The following is a 21,268-nucleotide window of genomic DNA, read 5'->3' as shown; positions in this document are numbered from 1 at the left end:
CTTTCCTTTCGTACATTAAGGCTGATGTAGAGCATTTTGTTACAGAGATCTATCATACAATTACTTTTCAGGGGAGCTGAATTCTTCATGGATAACAAATAAAGAACAAATGTAAGATAATAATTTATCTTTTTGCACGCTTCAGCATCATTATGGTTTGTCTTTGTTTTTCATCTGAATTGTAGCTACTATAGATTTTATGCTTAACTAGTGTAGATGTTGAAATCTACAGAAATTTGATAGAGAACTCGTTTAACAACAATCTCTCTAATGGAAGGTTCGTTTCTAATCTTTTTCACTTTATAAAGGATATATGTTGGAATTTCTTTGGTTATATGGTAATAAGAAGTTTCTTATGTTTAAAAATAACGCTAATATTTGTCAGCAGCCACTGAAATGTACATGTTTCTGTTGAAAATGAATTGCATGCAGAGATCAAGCTTATCTTCAAAGAGGCTTCACCTGCAGAGCTCCGCAATGTGAGTTCATATATATAGTATTGTTAATGGTTTTTTTTGGTCTTTGAGATTTATATATAGAAAAATAACATCAATAATTTAGTAGTATAATGAATTTGTAACTGTGGAATTCATGGTCGAAGACATCAGTGAAGTATTGCCATCATTAGCATGTAAATAAGGCTTTTTGGGAAATTTTTATAAGTGAAAATAGATGTACAAAAGGTAGTTTTTATATTATTTATTTATAGTTCCGTAAATATTGGAAACTACAAATCAAGAATATAATTAGAGATCATCTATCTAGTAATTTTATTACATAGGATAATATCTTGAAATAAATATATTAGATTATTGTTCTTTTGGATAAAAGATAATAAAGTCATAGAGTTGTAAATGGGTTTCCATTATGTTTGCTAAGTATTTGAGGGGGCCTCTTGGAGAAAGGATATTCACAGCCTCATCTCTCCCGAAAGGTTAAGCTTTTTGGAATTTTATTGTTAGTTGTAGATCGGTTATCCTCCCGCATCTCTCTTGGATTGTCCATAATGGGAAGAAGGCTTGGTTTGGGATGAAGTTTGGAATGGTGATGCTGCCTTATCTTCCGTTCGGGATTGGTCTCCTTTGTTTGATATCCTTTCTGGCCTTTGGGGTGTGTTTATTGCTGACTATTTTGACATTGATACCTCGGGTCCTTATCCTGTGTCTCGATGGAAGTCTATTGATTTCCTGCCCATTGGTAAAGACCTCAGAGTTGCTTTTGAAATAGAGCTTGAGAAAAGATTTCTTGTGTTTCAAGATTGGGATGATGTTTTGGTTTGGACTAAGAGTGTTTCAGGTTCTTATTTGGTAAAGGAGGGATACAAGACCTTGTCTCATTCCTCTTCTTCTTCCCCTTGGCCTTCTTAGCTCTTCTGGCACTCAGTTTGTCTTCCTAAAGATAGTTTTTTTGCTTGGCTTGCAGTGCAAGATAGAGTTCTCACGGGGATAAGATTAGATAGGCTTGGGATTACTGCGGTTTTTCCTTGTGTGTTTTGTGGTTACTGTATGGAATCCATGGATCATGTGTTTTTGCATTGTCCGTTTGCTTTGGATTGTTGGTACTGGTTGTTTGGTATGCTTGGTTGGTCTTCTGCCATTGGTCCTAATTTATTGTCTCATTTCTTGGCTTGGCCTTTATTGTACTCATCTTCATTTTATTCTTCTCTCTAGGTTGTCACTCCTTCTATTGTCATTTGGAACATCTGGCTGGAGAGGAACTCTAGGATTTTTAAGCATAAATCAGCTTCATTAGGGGATGTGCTTGACAGGATTCAATTCTCCATTTATGAGGTGGTGATTTCTTACATTTATAAAAACTTGGATCATTTGTGTTCCTTTTCTCATTGGGATAATTGGGTAACTTGGAAATGGATGTCACTTCGAGTCATTCCATCTCATGGGGTTGTAGCGTATGGTCTATCCTCTCTTGCCAAACGTAGGCTAGCTGAATGGACTCCTCCACCCCAATTCTCATTTAAATTAAATTTTGATGGGGTTGCTAAGGGTAATCCAGGTAAGTTGGGGATTGGGGTTGTCCTCTTTGATCATAATTCTATGATTGTTAAAGTTGTGGGTAAATTTATTGGTGTCGTCTCTAACAATTCAGCTGAATTTCATGTGTTATCTTTTGGTCTTGATCTTGTCATCTCTTTGGGCATTAAGGATATTATCATTGAAGGGGATTCAATGTTGGTCTTTTAGTCGGTCTCTACTAAGAAATGTGTTTCCTAGCACTTACAGTACCTATTAGATCGAATTCTTGCACAATTGGAGTGTTTTTCTACCTTTACTATATCTCACTGTTATAGGGAAATAAATGTTATTGCAGATTATCTGGCTAATAGGGTTGTTGTTGAATGTGCTGAGTATCTGGAAGTCTCCCCTCGGGATATTCCCGCTTCTTGCATTAGTATCCTTTATTAAGTTTTATTGATTGCGGTTTGTGGCCTTCATCACACTACTTGCTGGGTGTGGATTTTCTTTCGTGCATTACATCAGAGAGGGTGTTGCCTGGCCTTATGGCAACATTTTTGTTGGTGGCATACTCAGTAAGTATTTCCTCATTGAGGAAGGAGGGTTTTGGTGCTACATCCGTTTGGTTTGTACCCTGTCTGTCGGGTTGGATTAGCACATTATCAGTTGACCCTTACTCGGCAAGTTGAGTCTTTGAGTTGCTGGGTGCCTGAACTTTATCTGTCCAATGATTTTTTTCTGGTAGATTGAACTTTTTTGGCTAATCATAGTGTGGATACTTGGGCTCTATTTGGTCAATATTTGTTTCCTTGATCGTTCACTGTTATGAGTTGGCATATTTTTATCATTTGATCTGCAGATTGGTTGTTTCGATTTGGTAATCATGTTGTGGTGAGCTTGTGTAGGATGGTTTCGGTTAATCATTGTTTGGTAGCTTTCATTATCCCAGCTTGTCGTCTACTTGCATGATTGTGTAATGATGACTGCTATGAGTTGGCACAGTTTTATCATTTCATCTGCAGATTGGTTGTTTTGATTTGATAATCATTTGGTGGTGAGCTTCTGTAGGATGGTTTTGGTTAATCATTGTTTGGTAGCTTTCATTATCCTAACTTGTTGTCTACTTGCATGAATGTGTAATGATGTTCGATCGTGCTTCGATCACTCCTCTAGCAAGTGGATTTGTTTATCATGTTTTGGTATGTTAGTTTTTGCACGATCTGTGTGGTATCATGCTTGGCCTTGGATGCATTCATGATGATATCTCATTTGGTTTGGCTTATATATGGGCTCTGCTTGTTCTCTTCTCATGTTTTTCTCTCTTTATTCTGGTGGCTCTTCTCATAAGATAAGATGTTCTGTTTCATTCGAAAGATATTGTTAAGGTTTGGAAGTTGGTGGTTGTCTTCGAGGTATTGGAACTTGTAGATAGTTTGGTATATGCGATGGTTTCTCATCTTTCTACTATTATCTTGGCTTCTTCTATGGGCTATTCTTTGGCTTAGCCTCATTTTGGCTCCTCTGGGTCTACAACATCCCCTCCTTATTTGGATTATTTTGTGTTTGCTTACGATGTTTGTCTTGGTAGGTTCTCTTGTAGTGATTTCGCTTCTTGTTCTTGGTCTCATATTAATCAGTGGATTGGAGAAAAGTGCTTTATAGGCAAGGGTGGCTCGTGGTCGAATTTTATATCTAATGAAATTATTATGTAATTGGGGTGGGTTTTGGTGGAATGTGCCCAGGGGGACCTTATAATGGGTAGGTAGGCTTGTGTATTTTGAGCAATACTGAAGGGTTTTCTTACTGGTTATTTCCCGTCAATACTCTTTGAACCAAACACCTTATAAAAAAATAAAAAATATTAATATAATTCAATGGTTTACCCACTTTTATCAAAAAAATAAAATAAAGTCATAGAGTTTTTCAGTTTAGTAGTGCTAATATTTTATAGTATGCCATAATAAACATAAATCAGCAAATAAAAATGAGTTATGTCAATCTCATAAATTTCATAATCAATATGATACAGGAGAAAATGCTCTCTCAACTACTAATCCTTAACCCTTCAAACTATTTTTGAGATCCCTATAGAAAGAAAATAGCTTTCCATAATTGATGACAAAGTAAAACAAATCATATCACAAGTTTTAGTATTAACATCCAAATATATAGATTGACATTAATTTTGTAGCTTTCTTGTACAATCCAAAATCAATCATATATTTCTATACATTTTTTTGTGTTCCTCTATTCAAACAAAATTACAGTTTGTGATTGTTTTTTATTAAAAAATAACATTAACAAGGGCGCTGACCCTTCACATAGCCAAAAGGCTATCAAATAGCATACAACAGCCCATAGGCGGCAAACAAACTAAGCAAGGGTACAAACCCCAAACAAACAAGGTCAAACGGGCCAAACAAACTTGTCAAACCTACAACAACCCAAAACCCAACTCAAGAATGGGGAGAAACACCCAAAAATTGACAAAGAGGGGTTTGGGAAAGGGGGGCAGACTTCCCCTTCCGCCTACAACAAATAACCGTCCATGCAACATTGTCATTAGGAACATTAAAAAAAAATCAGGCGAGGACCACCTCGCAGAGTTACTTCCAAACTGTTGTTGCAGAACAACAACAAGAGTAGAATCGCCAAGAGTAGAGGAAAGTTGCAGAGTAAAAGCAACAGATGTAGGAGCCATAGGGGCAGAAGAGGCCACAACAACAATAATAAGAGGATCGATAGAGGCTTCATCAATAGTAAGGGGCACCTCATCTTGGGAGGAGACATCATCCTCCTGAGAGGAGTCGACAAAATCATACTCATAAGCATTGACCGTCAAGTGATCTTCAATAGCATCTTTCCACCAAGTACCAGTACCTCTATGACGGGAGAGAAAACACTTTGAAGCTAAGTGACCCGTTGAGAAGCATATTCAACAGTGAAAGGAGAGACCATCATAATCCAACGATTGAGCCCATGGCCTATCCCCAACCATTAGAACCACATCCCTAGGGAGGGGCAAAGATATGTCAATATCAATTAATAGGCAGGGACAATTTGTGATTGTCTTATTGACTAACCTCTCAATATTAATATCACAAACCACTAAAACATTAACAAATAAATTATTTCTAAAAGAAGTTTACCATATTTCTTCTACAAATATTTATAATAAAAATAAAGATAACCCAAAATTCTCTACGTTGAAATTATTTTGGCTTAGATGCTCTATAAATGGAAATGCATATATGGTCCATTGATTCAATATTTAAGATTTATATATTTCTAGTAGGTACCATATTTTATATCAAATTCATTTACTACTTGTAATTGGCCTTATTGGATGGTGTGCACTATTGAATGTTGTAATTAATTTAATTAATTATGCAATATTTATATGTTTAAGAAAAATTAGCTATAATGATTTATTTGATTTTTTATTGAATATTTGTACATCTAAATGAATTAGATATTCATTTAAAACAATATAGGTGTTGCAATAAATGTAAATATGACATTAACTAATTAACTTACACAAACAAATGTTTACATTAACAAAGAAACATCTAGATACACTGAAAGGGACAAAGAAACTCATATATTGATAAACTTTTCCAGTAACATACATTTATATAAACCTCACAATCTATTGAAATGCCCTTTCCTTATTTTTCTTGCAACACAGAAAAAACTGTGAATACAATTCAACAATCCTTCTTTCTCTAAAACCTCTTAGACAAGTTTCTCAGAGTAAGATGTGCATTTCTAATTGAAGCACATGTAAAAAAGTCACTTAATAACAAGTAAATAAAAAAATTTGGTGTGACAATTTCAAAAACCTCTACAAGGAGTTCTACCTTTGTTTTCTTGAAAGGAGAGAGTTTTTTTACTATGTTTGGAGGGCATATAGCTTTTTTACTATGTATGTTAGAGAATAATCCAACTTCTCTTCTTTCCTCATTCATCCGATGTCTCAAATCGACGAATTTGAGATGATAAGACTTGTTTTGGTTCTCTTCTAAATTGATTTTATATCTTTTTAGTCCACTTTTGAGGCTTTTCATACTCTTGGAACTGATCCAATCAGAGAGTTCCTAGAAATATTAGAGACTTCTCTCATTTTTTTTGGATAGTTCATGGCATAGAACTATTTGTGAATCTATTCTTAGGTGGTGGTGACTTTGTTGAATGGTCAGTGGCTCGATGTTAGTTATCACTTAGTTGTGGTTATTAAACAAATTCTTCGATTGTGTGGCTCTTTGGAATCTATTACTTTTAGTCATATTTCTAGGGAGTAGAATGGAGTTGCAGATTGTTTGGCCAAATGGACTTCTGATCAAATGCAGAATTCGAATATTGTGGATTGGGGACAGTTGCATTTGGCATTGTCTCATATGTTAGATAACTTAGTGAAGAATGACAAGATGATATAATGCTTTGTATCTCTTTTTGTAATTGAATAAATTTTTACCCCTCTTTTAGTCTTTAGATAACTCATGATCTATTTTGCGATCATCATAAAAATCATTGCTCATTCTAGTGATCTCATTTGTTATATTCTCGTATTCTACATATTGTTCTTCAAAATCATGAGCCATTAGTTTCAATAGCACAACCATCCTCTCCACTAGCTAAAGTATGGACATCCTTACCTACGAAAGCTAGACCTCTAACAGTAAAAGCTTCTCCACCGCATCTTCACAACAATCTCAAGAAGTTTTCGGTTCAATGCAGATTTAAAAACAACCCTGTGCAAAATTCATAAAACTTCGAATCTTTTATTCGCTGGAGGAATGCTTTAAATATACAAAAGAATTTACCTCTTTGTTCTTGGTAATATCTATGTGATTACAAAATTCATTTGGTTCCACAATCCAAATGTTTATCTATTACATTTGTACCATCATTTTCCTTCTTTTCCACCTTACATTTACGGTGCAAACAAATGTGAAAGATATATCTTAGAATAAACTATGCACTATAAGAAGTTTAACACTGGATGTCATTCCATGTACCTCTCGAATTTCACAAATCGACGTAGCTTCTGGTTTAGATGCTACTTAAAATATTTGAGAGCTCTCCGTCTCCTCCACAATTAAAATCTCTAGCAACCAATTCTCAAATGTTAATGCCTTTTGAAAGTTCGAAGAGTCCAAAATTCTCAAATTTAGAAACACAACAACCTATTTGTTGAATTTCAACATAATTTTCACCCTTTTGAACCTCTCGAATTTTCCTATGTGACTGATTATGGAAAATTGTGTTTGACTAGATGAATAAGATGAGTGATGCTTATTTTACTAAAATAGCCAAGGAATCCACAACTAAGCTTCTCGCCTATAGAAGTCATTGCCGCAACAATATTATCGAAGTCCTTGAACTCTGTGAAATCCTCACATATCCAAACTAGAGTTGGAGGCCATATACAGTGAATAACTTTTCAGGAAGCATGCATGAATAGGAAAAAATAAATAAATAAATTGACCTGCATTCAATAAATTGAGTTAAAAAAAAATTGACATCACCATGTATTTAAAAAAATTGATGGTTTTTTGCTGGGACACAATTGAGCATTATAAGGTTGCTCAGAATTATGGGCTGGTTGTTAGTTTTAGATGGAAGCACTCTTCTGAATGGCCTCCAAGAGGGTTAGAGGTGGATAGGCAAGAGTTGGTTCAGATTCTTGTTGCTCGTGCCTGCAATGCTTTGGTGGGTCATGATGTTTTGGCTTGGGTTGGCAATGATTTGTCTGGGAAGTACTTTGTTTCTACTAGATATGGGCAACTTGGCAAGCAAATGTTTGGTGACATTGAGGTACCTTGGTGGAAACGTGTTTGGGGCAATTTTTCGTAGCCCAAGTACAAGTTCTTCATGTGGTTGGTGGTTCAAAATCGTTGTCTTACATGGGATAATTTGTGCAAGCATGGTTTTCAGGGCCCCTCCATGTGTGTGTTCTGCAGTAATAGTGAGAAGAGTGTTTCTCATCTCTTTTCTCAATTTTCTTTCTCTAGGGAGATTTGGCATTTTTGGTGGGAGGTGTGGAACAAGGCCTATTTTATGTCTCTTCTTTGGTTGAGTTCTTTGATCGTTGGATTCAGGCCCCTGTTACGACCTCATTTCTTCAAGTTGCTTGGGCTCTTGGCCCTTTCTTTAGTATTTGGAATATTTGGTTGGAGAGGAACTGTCAGATTTTTCAAGATGTGATGTTGGTGGCTCCTCCATTATGGTGGAAAACTCTTCATTCTTTGGGAGAAACTATTTCGGCAAAATGTGATTTGTTTGAAACAGTGGATCCTCGTGACGTTGATTGTTGCAATCGTCTTCATTTTCCCCCTCAGCAAGGTCAGGTCATGAGAAATAGATGTCGACATCCTCTTCGGAAGATAAATAGAAAGGGACGTTGGTCTCCCCCTCCTCAGGGAGTTTTGAAACTCAACATGGATGGTTCTTCTTGAGGGAACCCTGGTCATGCTAGTATTGGTGGAGTTGGTCGGGATAGTCCTAGCACTGTCTGGTTTATCTATTCTGTTTATAAGGGTTTTCATTCTAACAATTTGATGGAGGCTCTTGCCACTTTCTATGTTGTGAAGCGTGGCTCTCAGCTTGGGTGGAGAAGGATTATTTGTGAGTCTGATTCACAAGTGGTCGTGAATTTGTTGAATAGGCGGACTTTTGAAGATGTTAGTTGGCATTTAGCTTTGGTTGTTAAACAGATTCTTAATTTGGATGCTTCTTTGGATTCTATTACTCACTCATATTCCTAGAGAATGGAATGGAGTTACGGATTGTTTAGCCAAATGGGCCTCTGATCAACTGCAAAATTGGAACATTGTGGAAGGGTTCAATTACCTCTAGATTTGTCTCAAAAATTGAACCACTTAGTAGAGCTTGATAGGGTTGTATAAAGCCTTTGCTTTGTATTTCTTGTGGTTTGAATAATTTTTTACCTCTCTTTTAATTAAAAGTGATGGTTTTTTAATTTATTTTACATGAATCCAAAATTAATAACCGTTTTTGATACCTTCACAAAATTATAAGAATCACCAATTTAATTCACAAATTCCTACCATTGTACCATGTGTGAATAAGAGATCAATTTGTGTCATTTTAGGATTGCCAAAGAAAAAATTCGGCTTGAGAATGTCGAATCCCGTGGGCGATGCCTGACATAAGCCACTTTTCTGGTGGGGATTCCCCACCACAAAATAGCCTATCCCCTAATTATATTAATAAAACATTTCATAGTGTAAAATCTATTGGGTGATAGGTAATTACGCCGAGAGGCATAACCTACAATGGCATCAATAGGAGGTCATCACGAATAACGGTGTAAGAAAAAAGAATTGTTTTATATTCCCGATCGTTACAAACATGTAAAAATGGAGAATATCTTACAAGAGAAGAGAAAGAGTCTTCAGTTACAACATGAAAGCATATATAACAATTGCAAGTTCGGTGCATTAGTTCTTCGCTGGATTCATATTTCGGTAGTCGAAGCAATAGAAGGAACAATGCATTAGTTCATACGATCTGCAATAGAGACCTCAGGTATTTTGTTATGTTTAGATTTTGTTGAATGCTATTTTGTTTGTCACATTCATGCATTTTCTAAAAACTTGTAACAGTGGTTATGATCTGTTTAGTTAAATAGAACTTTTATAGGATCTGATGAAGGATCCTATAACTCTTTGCATTGGCCTTAGTTACAATCGCAACAACATTAAAACCTGGTTAGATGGCGGCAACCATGTTTTCCCTATCGCAAACCACTTTCTGCATTTGCAAATATTTGTTTTGAAGGTATTCCATAGAATTCATTTTTCCTTTCATGCTATCTAATATAGTTAACAATCATTTTTATGATTGAACATATTAATTTTTTCATTCATTAAAAAGGTTTTGAAAAAAAAATTACAGTTATTTTTGTGACTAAACATCTTAATTACTAAATTGAATAAAGATGTGTGTATAGTTACAAACCTACTAGAGAATATTAAAGATAAGGAACCGAAAGAGTCTTCAATTACAAATGAAAACTCCCACAAAGAATTTATTGTCTCTGCTCACACATTTTCTTATAGATGCCTCCATCATTTTGGCTCAGCCCTAGCTCTTCCATGCGCTATTGCCATCCATTTGTTCATGAATTCAAACAAATAACTTAATTGGCCTATTGCACCATAATCAATTGGTAATATTGTAATAACTGGTAAGCTTGTTGTTTTTGGATAGTCTGTATTTATTCTGTATGCATAAAATTGAATGGTTGTGAAAAAAATAGTTGTTGCAACAATATTGCTATTTGATTCTTCTATTAATTGTGTTATCCTTTATGTATCTATTAATATCCTTTATGTATCTCACAATAGAATTGTTATTCTTCTTTTTTCTGTTAAACGATTGGTAATGGCATTCAAAGTATTGCCCTATTTACTATCCTTTGATTCTTGTCATTAATGGGAGGGCAAATTGGTTTTAAAATACAGAGAATTTCACTATCATTTTAGAAAATAGAATTTAGTTTAACTCAAGAACATGAAATTATTTGCATGGAGAAAGAAAAAATATAATAGAAATATTATTTATATATCTACAAAAAAATTCTAAAAGATTCTATTTATATTTTAATTTCTTCAGTTTATAATGGCTACATAGAATGTTTAATAGAAATATTAAAAAGAAAGGAAAGAATCTAATATCCAATTTAGATAGGTTAAAAGGCTTGGAACACTGAATACAACTAATATTTTTATGAAAAAATCTTAATTTTCAATTTGGAAAGATCAAAAAGAATTTATATGTTTCTAAATTTCAATTCTCTGACCATAACCTAACCCTAAACTAACCTAGGTAATCTTGAATCCCCAAAAGTATGGAAATTATGGTATGGCTGATTAGTATTTGTTACCCTAACCATAATTATACTTATACATGTTATTTAAATATATTATAATAATTATTACCAAATACTAATCCATGCAAATTTATTTATTTAAATTTTTCAAATATTATTTGTAAATCTCAAAAATCAATTGTAAAATTAATTTATTCTAAAATTGATTGGTGATTCAATTAAAAATTAAAAATAAATAGAATTTAGTTTAACTGGAGAACATGAAATGATTTGCATCGAGAAACCAAAAATATAATAGAAATATTATTTATATATCTTCAAAAAAATTCTAAAAGATTCTATTTATATTTTTATTTCTTAAGTTTATAATGGCTACATAGAATGTTTAATAGAAATATATATTAAAAAGAAAGGAAAGAATCTAATATCCAATTTAGAATGGTTAAAAAAGCTTGGAATACTGAATAGAAGTAATATTTTTATGGAAAAAAAGAAGAAAAAATCTTAATTTTCAATTTGGAAAGATCAAAAAGAATTTATATGTTTCTAAATTTCAATCATAAAAATATAATTTTTCTATATTCAAAAAATCAAAGTTATGTGCATGCACAAATATTTTAAAAATACTATATAATATTTAAGATAAAAAATATTTATTATTAAAAGTTTCTTATTTATCATATAGATGTAATTTTTCTATTTTAGTTGAGTTAAAAATATTTCAAAAATAACATATGATGATTGATTTAGAAATCTCAAAAATAATTAATCAAAAATTTAAAAGGTGAAAAGAAAATAATTTTAATTAAAAAAAAGCTTTAATCTATTTTAAAATGTCTTAATTTTATTATAACAAAGTTTAAAGTTATTCATTTTATATAATTATTGAATAAATATATATAATAATAAATATTTTATTAATATTTCATAAAAAATAGATAATAAGTTTTATGAATGCATAATCCTACAATATTAACCCTAATTGTAGCATAATCTTAACCCTAAACTTAATCTTACCCTAATTTAACCATAAGCCTAAAGTAATTGAATCATAATCGTAATTCTAACCCTAATTGAAATTAATACTAATCATAACTATGATCAACCACTTATCATAATCAAACCCTGGCCTTGCCAATATTCTTAATCTAAACTCAATTCCCTGACCATAACCTAACTCTAAACTAACCTAGGTAATCCTAATAATGATGTAAACCTTAACTATTATCCTAATCCTAATCTTAAACCCTATCCTAAACCATTACCCTAACCCTAACCATGATTCAAACCCTAAACCTAACAATAGTCCTAGGCCCTAACTCTATCCATAATCCCAACAATAACACTAATAATGGTGTACGCTAACTGTAATCCTAACCCTAACCATGATGTAAACATTACCATTAATCCTAACACTAACCCTTAACCCCAACCATGATGTAAAACATAACCCTAGAGCTATAATACTAATGTTAACCCTAACCCTAACCCAAGCCATGATGTAAACCATAACCTTTACCATAGCCCTAACCACAACTCTAAACCATTACCTTAATCATAACCTTAACCCTAACCCTTACCCTAACACTAACCCTAAATTTTCCATTAATAATATATGAAGGGTATTGATATCTTGATGTATCCTAAGGGTTGGATAATTGTTTCCCTAAAAGTAACCCTAAACCTAACGATGATGTACACCCTAAGCCTATCCATAATTCTAAGCAAGATGTAAACCCTAATCCTAACCATGATGTAAATCCTAATCATAACCATAACAATAATTATAACCCTAAACCTAACAATAACCCAAACCCTAAAGCCTAACCCAAGTAATAAACCTAACGCTAACCATGATGTAAATCCTAACCCTAACAATAACCATGATATAAACACGAACATTAATCCTAACAATGACCCTTAACCCTAAACCTAACCATGAAGTAAACCTTAACCCTAGCTATAATCCTAACCATAAATGTAACCCTAAGCCTAACCATAAACCTAACCCTAACTCCAACCCCAACCATGATGTAAACTATAACCCTAGCCATAATCCTTACCATAACTCTAAACATTAAACCTAATCTAACCATACAAATAAACCCTAACCCTAACAATAATCCTTATCCCTAAAACCTAATCCTAACCATAACCCTAACCCTAACCCTAGCCATCATCCTAACTATGACCCTAACCCCAACCATGATGTAAACAATAAACCTAACCATAACACAAACCATCACCCTAATCATAATCCTTACCCTAACCCTAATCATAACACTAACCTAATCATAATCCTAAACCCTAACCCTAACAATAATCCTACCCTAAACTTAACCCTAACCTGAATTGAACCTTAATCCTAATTTATTTCTAACCTTAATCTACCCCAAACCCTAATCATAATTGAACTTTAATACTAATTTATCCCTAACTTTAATGTAATTAAACCATAACCCTAATTCTAACCCTAACTTTGATGTAACCCTAAACGCAATTGTAACCCTGACATTATACCCTAGCCATAAACTTAACCTTACAACTAAACCCTAATCCTAACCATAATCCTAAACCAAAGCCAAACCCTAACCTTGATGGTAACCCTAACCATTATCATAAGCCTAACCTTAAACCCTAACCCTAATCATAACCCTAACCATGATGTAAACCTTAACCTTGACCATAAAGCTAACCTTAAATTTGATCCAAAACACAACCATAAACCAAATCCTAATCCTAACCATATCCCCAATTATAATTCTAATACTAACTGTAACTATGATTGTGCTTACCCTAACCCTACCTTTGATGTAAACCCTAAACATAATTGTAACCATGACACTAAACCCTAACCATGACCATAAATTTAACTCTAATATTAAACCATAATCGTTACCCTAACCTTAACCATGATATAAACCCTAACCTAACTAATAAACCTAACTATCACCCAGACCCTAAACCCTAACCCAAGCAATAAACCTAACCCTAACCATGATATAAATCCTAACCTTAACAATAACCATGATATAAACACTAACATTAATCCTAACACTAACCCTTAACCTCCAACCCTAACCATGATGTAAACCTTAACCCTAGCCATAATCCTAACCATAAATGTAACCCTAAGGCTAACCATAAGCCTAACCTTAACTCCAACCCCAACCATGATGTAAACCATAACCCTAACCATAATTATTACCATAACTCTAAACCTTAACCCTAACCTAACCATTACCATAAACCCTAACCCTAATAATAATTTTTAGCCCTGACCCTAAACCTAATCCTAACCATAACCATAACTCGAAACCTATCCCTAATCCTAAGAGTAAATCCTATCCATAATCCTAATCCTAACCTTAAACCCTAACCCTAACCTTAATCTTCAACCCTAACCCCAACCATAATCATCACCCTAACCCTAAGCATGATGTAAATACTAACCTTAAACAAAGATGTTGATCATGACCCCAAACCTAAGCCTAACCCTAACTACGATGTAAACCCTCACCCTAGCCATAATCCTAGCTATGACTCTAACCCCAACCATTATCTAAACAATAAACTTACCAGAACCCCAAACCATAACCCTAATCATAATCCTTACCCTAACCCTAATCATTATGCTAACCTAACCATAATCCTAAACCCTAACCTTAACAATAATCTTACCCTAAACTTAACCCTAACCCAAATTGAACCTTAATTCTAATATATTCCTAACCTTAATCTAGCCCAAACCCTAATCCTAATTGAACTTTAATAGTAATTTAACCCTAACTTTAATGTAATTAAACCATGATGTAAACCATAACCTTTACCATAGTCCTAACCACAACTCTAAACCATTACCCTTATCATAACCCTAACCCTAATGTAACCTAATCATAACCCTAAACCCTAACCCTAAAAATGGGGAATGGCTCTACAACCCTTAGGATGCACCAATCATCTATTATAATATATTAATAATATATGAAGGGTATTAGTATCTTGTTGCATCCAAAGGGTTGGATAGTTGTTTGCCTAAAAATAACTTTAAACCTAACCCTAACCATGGTGTACACCCTAACCCTATCAATAATTCTAACCATGATGTAAACCCTAATCCTAACCATGATGTAAATCCTAACCCTAACCATAACCATAACAAAAACCATAACCATAATTATAATCCTAAACCTAAATATAACCCAAACCGTAAACCCTAACCCAAGCAATAACCCTAACGCTAACCATGATGTAAATATTAACCCTAGCCATAACCATGATATAAATACTAATATTAATCCTAACACTAACCCTTAATCCTAACCCTAACCATGATGTAAACCCTAACCCTAGCCATAATCCTAACCATAATTGTAACCCTAACTTCAACACCAACCATGATGTAAACCATAACCCTAACCATATTCATAACCATAACTCTAGACCTTAACCCTAACCTAACCATAACCATAAACCCTAACCCTAACAATAATCCTTAGCCTTAAACCTAACCATGATATAAACCCTAAACTATGCTAGCCCTAAACCTAACCATGCTAACCCTAACCATGATATAAACCCTAACCATTATCATAACCGTAAACCTAATCATAACCCCAATCCAAACCATGTTGTAAACCTTATCCTCAACCATAACACTAACCTTAACCCAAATGCTAACCATAACCACAATACATGTCATTAAACAAAGTTTAATATATCTTAGATCTTTTAGTATTTGCTTTGATCTCGCAACACATATATTACAAAAATTAGTCTAAATAGATATATAAAATTGTAACAATAAAATAATATAATAATATGATAATACTATAATATAATTTGTTTTAATAAAAAGATACTATATAATTATATATTAATTTATTTTATGTTTTCCATGTTGCATCATGCACATGCCATTAAACAAAGTTTAATATATCTTAGATCTTTTTAGTATTTGCTTTGATCTTGCAACACATATATTACAAAAATTAGTCTAAATAGATATATAAAATTGTAACAATAAAATAATATAATAATATGATAATACTATAATATAATTTGTTTTAATAAAAAGATACTATATAATTATATATTAATTTATTTTATGTTTTCCACGTTGCATCATGCACATGCCATTAAACAAAGTTTAATATATCTTAGATCTTTTAGTATTTGCTTTGATCTCGCAACACATATATTACAAAAATTAGTCTAAATAGATATATAAAATTGTAACAATAAAATAATATAATAATATGATAATACTATAATATAATTTGTTTTAATAAAAAGATACTATATAATTATATATTAATTTATTTTATGTTTTCCATGTTGCATCGTGCAACTGCCACTAGCATATATGTTATATAGATTAAATTAAAATTTAAGACATATATGCTAGTTTTACAACATAGAGAAATTTGAATTTTGTTTTGAGTACTTTTGAAAATATTTCTTTATCATGACATCATAATTCAATGGATATTAAAATAATACAATCATGGTAAATATTTCTATTTTTACTTATCAGATGTTAAATATTGTTGATATTCACTTTATTAATTAACTTTTAAAGCACATTTTTGATTAAGTGGATAATTATATTAACAAAACATTTCATTAGTATAAATTCTATTGGGTGATAGATAATTTTACAATACTAAGAGATTTGAGTTTTGTTCTGCGTACTTTTGAATTAAACATTCCATTATAATTACATGGTAATTTAATGGATACTGAAATAATATGATCATGGTAAATATTTTTAGTCTGCAATGATTTTTCCTCTTCAATGTTAGAGATTGTTGATGTTCATTTTATTAATTAACTTTTAAAACACATTTAGATTAAGTAGATGATTATATTAATAAAATATTTCATTGGTGTATAGTCTTTTGAGTGATAAGTAATTTTACAATATAAAGAGCTTTAATTTTTTTTGAAATAATACTATCATAATAAATATTTTTAAATAATTTTACAACATAAAGAAATTTAAATTTTGTTCAATATACTTTTGAAAACATTCCATTATCATTACATCATAATTTAATAGATATAAAAATAATTTGAAATAATACGATCTTGATAAATATTTCAGCCTGCAATAATTTTTACTCTATAAATGTTAGAGATTGTTGATGCCCACTTTATTAATTAACTTAAAAAACACACATATATAAACACACACAAAACTATTACGGAAAAACATATTTGCTTCTTTTAACTGTATTACGAGATTCTGATAATCCTGTTGTAAAAGGTAACTCTGGCAGAATTATTTGAGTAATGATCTAAATGCATGTCCTTGCTTTGCAGACACTTCTTTGGCCATCAACTGTGGAGGTAATCCATGGAGGACTTACAAGGGGGATACGAATCCATTAGGCCCTTCCTCCTTTCTCAGCTCTAATGGGAAATGGGTAGTCAGTAACACAGGACATTTTATGGATGCTGAAGACAATAAATGGATAGTGACAGGCAACATCTCTGAATTTGCCAAAGGAATAAATACAGATGTGTATGGAATAGCACGTTGTGCTTCTACCTCCTTGAGATACTATGCATTGTGTGTTCAAAATGGAGAATATAATGTACAACTGCACTTTGCTGAGATAGTGATATCCAACGGAACAACCTTTGCAAGTCTAGGAAGGCGCGTCTTTGATGTTTATATTCAGGTATATATAACAATATACTCTTTTCCTTCTTAATCTTTTTAGTAATTATTTCACTCTTGACAGAGACCTGTGACAGCACTGCATATACTGTTTTCTAATAGGCGCGTTATTTCATTTTTAAAATTTATGTAGGGAAGTAGAAGATTGAAAGATTTTAACATCAAGGATGTTGCTTGAGGCTCATATAAGGTAGTAATCAGAAATTTCATTGTAAATGTGACTGAGAATTATTTAGAGATCCATTTCTTTTGGGCTGGAAAGGGAACATATGACATACCAGTTAAGGGGACATATGGACCTTTGGTATCAGCTATCAAAATCAGTCCAAGTAAGAATCCTTTGCAAATTTGTTTCAGTGATTTGAGCAATGGCCTTGTTTATTGAGTCTTTCTATATAATGGTATAACAAAGTTTGTTTAGTAGTGCAATTAAATTACTTGTTTTCCATTCACTTCACTGTTAGATTACATGAACTGATAGAAAGCCCTAATAATCTGCTATGTGTAATCTAAACAGTTCCTATAATTTTGATATTCAGCCAATTATTTTATTATTACTTCTAATCAAAATGTACTTTGGTTATGTCCAAACCCTTAGCTTTGTAGATAACATGAGAGTTACATATCTTATATAAAACTACTAGTCTTTAAGCTCTGCCTTCTAAATTCATATTTCTTGTTTTGACAGACTTCGAAATGAATAGCACAAGAAATAGTAGAGATAAAAGCAACAAAATTATGATTATCTGCATAGTTTCTGGGGCAGTAACTTCTTTAGGCGTCGTAGTGTGCTTATCATTCATCTTCATTAGAAAAAGAAAAAGAACGAGGAGAAGATCCTTAGCAGCTAATGATGACACAGGTATTGAGAACAGTGTCACACACTATCCACTTGTGCCACATTTCATACTCCAGTATAATATAGTAAAGTTGTCGACGACTGCACTGACACAAGTTTGTCTAAACGCTGTATATAGAATTGACAAATATGGACACAATTTCAAATCATTCAGTCTAGAGGTGATTAAAAACGCCACAAATGACTTCAACCCTGAGAATAAGATAGGAGGAGGATGATTCGGTGCTGTTTTCAAGGTATATAAAAAACCGACATTAATATTGGACTTCAGTTGCTATGTCTAGTAATAGATGAAATGGGCCTGAGACAGAGTACTATGTCTAGCAATTTGTTTAATGTTTTGTTTCTTAGCAGGGAATTCTTCCAGACGGAAAAATGGTTGCAGTCAAGCAGATGTTTCCTAAGGCAAGACAAGGCATTCGAGACTTTCTTAATCAAGTGGGTACAATATCTGCAGTGCAGCATCCCAATCTTGTGGAATTTTATGGCTTTTGTGTAGAGGGAAAACAGTTGCTCTTGGTCTATGAATACATGGAGAACAACAGTTTAGCTCGTTGTTTGTATGGTACATCCTGATATGTTCTCCCACAATAATGTAAAATTATATAGATCACAGTTTCAGTCTTCGCTCGCTATTAAACTAGACCGTATTTACCAACATTGAAATATTTTTGTAACCTAATTTGTAGGTCCTCAAGAATGTAGACTCAATCTTGACTGGCCTCGACGGTACAACATTTGCCTTGGGGTTGCACATGGCCTGGCATACTTGCATGAGGGATCTAGACTGAGAATTATTCATCGAGATATCAAAACAATGAACATTCTCTTAGATCAACATTTGAATCCAAAAATCTCCGACTTTGGATTAGCCAAGTTATTTGACCAAGACAAAACTCATGTCACCACCAGACTGGCGTGAACAATGTGAGATCTCCAAAGAAAAGTTATTTTCCAAAATAAAATGTAGGCATCAATGCTATGAACAAAACTGTGAAATGGTACATAAAGTTTAAAGTCTAAATTGTTTTTAACTTTTTCAGGGGATATATGGCCCCCGAATATGCTTTGAAAGGTCGTCTCACCGAAAAGGCAGACGTCTACAATTTTGGAGTGGTGGTCCTTGAAGTTGTAAGTGGCAGATCTCGCATAGACAAGAAATTGAGGGAAGAGATGGTTTATCTGCTGGAATGGGTATCAACACAACTTTTTCTCTCTTTTTTTGGTGTCACAGATTCGTTTATTTGTCTTATTGAGTGTTTTGTAATGGATCCTAACCCTTTTTCATGTTTATCTTAGTCAAAACAAGACAACCATCCTTTTTTTTTTCCGATGATTTATGATAATTCTTGTGTGAGACATTACAGACTTGGCATTTGTATGAGAAGAAAATTTTGCTGGATTTGTTGGATGTGAATGTCAAAAACTCAGGCTACTCCAAGGAAGGAGTTTTAAGGGTGATCAATGTGGGTCTGTTATGCACCTACGAATCCCCTTCGCAACGACCTTCAATGTCCACAGTTATTGGAATACTGGAAGGGAAAATAGAAGCGCCTGTTTCACATTCTCGACCATAATATATATTGGGATGACAGACCAATCTATACATATATACACAAGAGAAGCCATTGTGACACACAGAATGCTTTGGCTTGGAAGGACCATCCAACGACAGTTCCTCTACCTAAGCAGGCTCTATTAATAAGAATTAAACGAAGGGACGATGACAGCAAGAGTTAACTTATATTACAGAGTATCTTCTGATTTCTATAAATTTCTCTCTCTGTGCAAACCTTCATCAAAATATCGATAATAATCCTACATTGATGACTGGGTCACCTCTAACATGCACAATATATAAACATGAACATATTGAACATTATATTTATTAAGTGCTTCTTAAGAAAAACATGCATGCATATTAGAACTTACTAAACAAATTGAAATGACATACTAAGTAGAGATGTTGCTGGTAAATGAATTTATCCCTCCTTGGATTAAAGGAAGAAGAGATTGTGCTCATGCTTCGCAATTTTTTTAATGGTATTAAAGAAGATTTACGAAGAAAATAAAGTAGCTTCAACGAATCAGGTAACATTTTACACAATCTTGTTGGGATTTATTGTTTCTGAGTCCGTCAGTCAACTATCTATCAGCGAACAGTCCGTTGGAAATGTTTTGGGATCTCTATTGTTTTTGGATCTCCATCCGTCTTTCCCCCTGACGCTGCAGCAGAAGTTATGTTTTTGGCAATGAGTTAATACAAATAGGTGAGTGAATTTTGAAAGTGAAAGGGAATTTTGGCAAAGACAGCAACAGACAAAAAGGAGGAGTATTCACGAAACCGTGAAGTTTTGCAGCATCTGTAGTGAGTGAAGAGAGTACAGTGCTGCAGCAGGCAGCTCCAAACGAATATGAACAGGGAATTCAGTGCAGCTTCAGAAAATTTCAAAAATTAAGTTATGGTTGCAGCTTCAGATAGTTTGTAGAAGATTTATTTGTAATCAATATTGTAAGCTCCAAACGAATATGAACAGGGAATTCAGTGCAGCTTCAGAAAATTTCAAAAATTAAGTTATGGTTGCAGCTTCAGATAGTTTGTAGAAGATTTATTTGTAATCAATATTGTAATCTGAATTTAAAGTCATTTTATAAAAGTCATTTTCTGATTAATAGAAATTATTTTGTTTGCTTTCATAATTCTGTGGTTTGTCTCATGAGCAACAGCTGTGATATCAATCTGATGGAAAAAAAATCCAAAGTTACAACCAGAAATAGAAAACAAAGAGGATAAAACCCAAATACATGTTGGATTTTAAATTCCAAAACAGCCCAAAACAGCCAACTTAGAAATTAAAATCTCCAAATAAACTTAGAGGCTATAGTTGAGTTGC

General features: G+C 33.2%; 1 pseudogene; it reads left to right on the top strand.

Moving 5' to 3' along the window:
• Window positions 1-49: 49 nt before the first annotated feature.
• Window positions 50-20,935, top strand: LOC131065927 (probable LRR receptor-like serine/threonine-protein kinase At1g53430; annotated as a pseudogene).
• Window positions 20,936-21,268: the final 333 nt, after the last annotated feature.

The sequence above is a fragment of the Cryptomeria japonica genome, chromosome 2 (genome assembly GCF_030272615.1).
Source record: "Cryptomeria japonica chromosome 2, Sugi_1.0, whole genome shotgun sequence".
Lineage (NCBI taxonomy): Eukaryota > Viridiplantae > Streptophyta > Pinopsida > Cupressales > Cupressaceae > Cryptomeria > Cryptomeria japonica.
The sequence above is the reverse complement of the archived record's forward strand: the minus strand, read 5'-3'. Positions and strand labels throughout refer to the sequence as shown.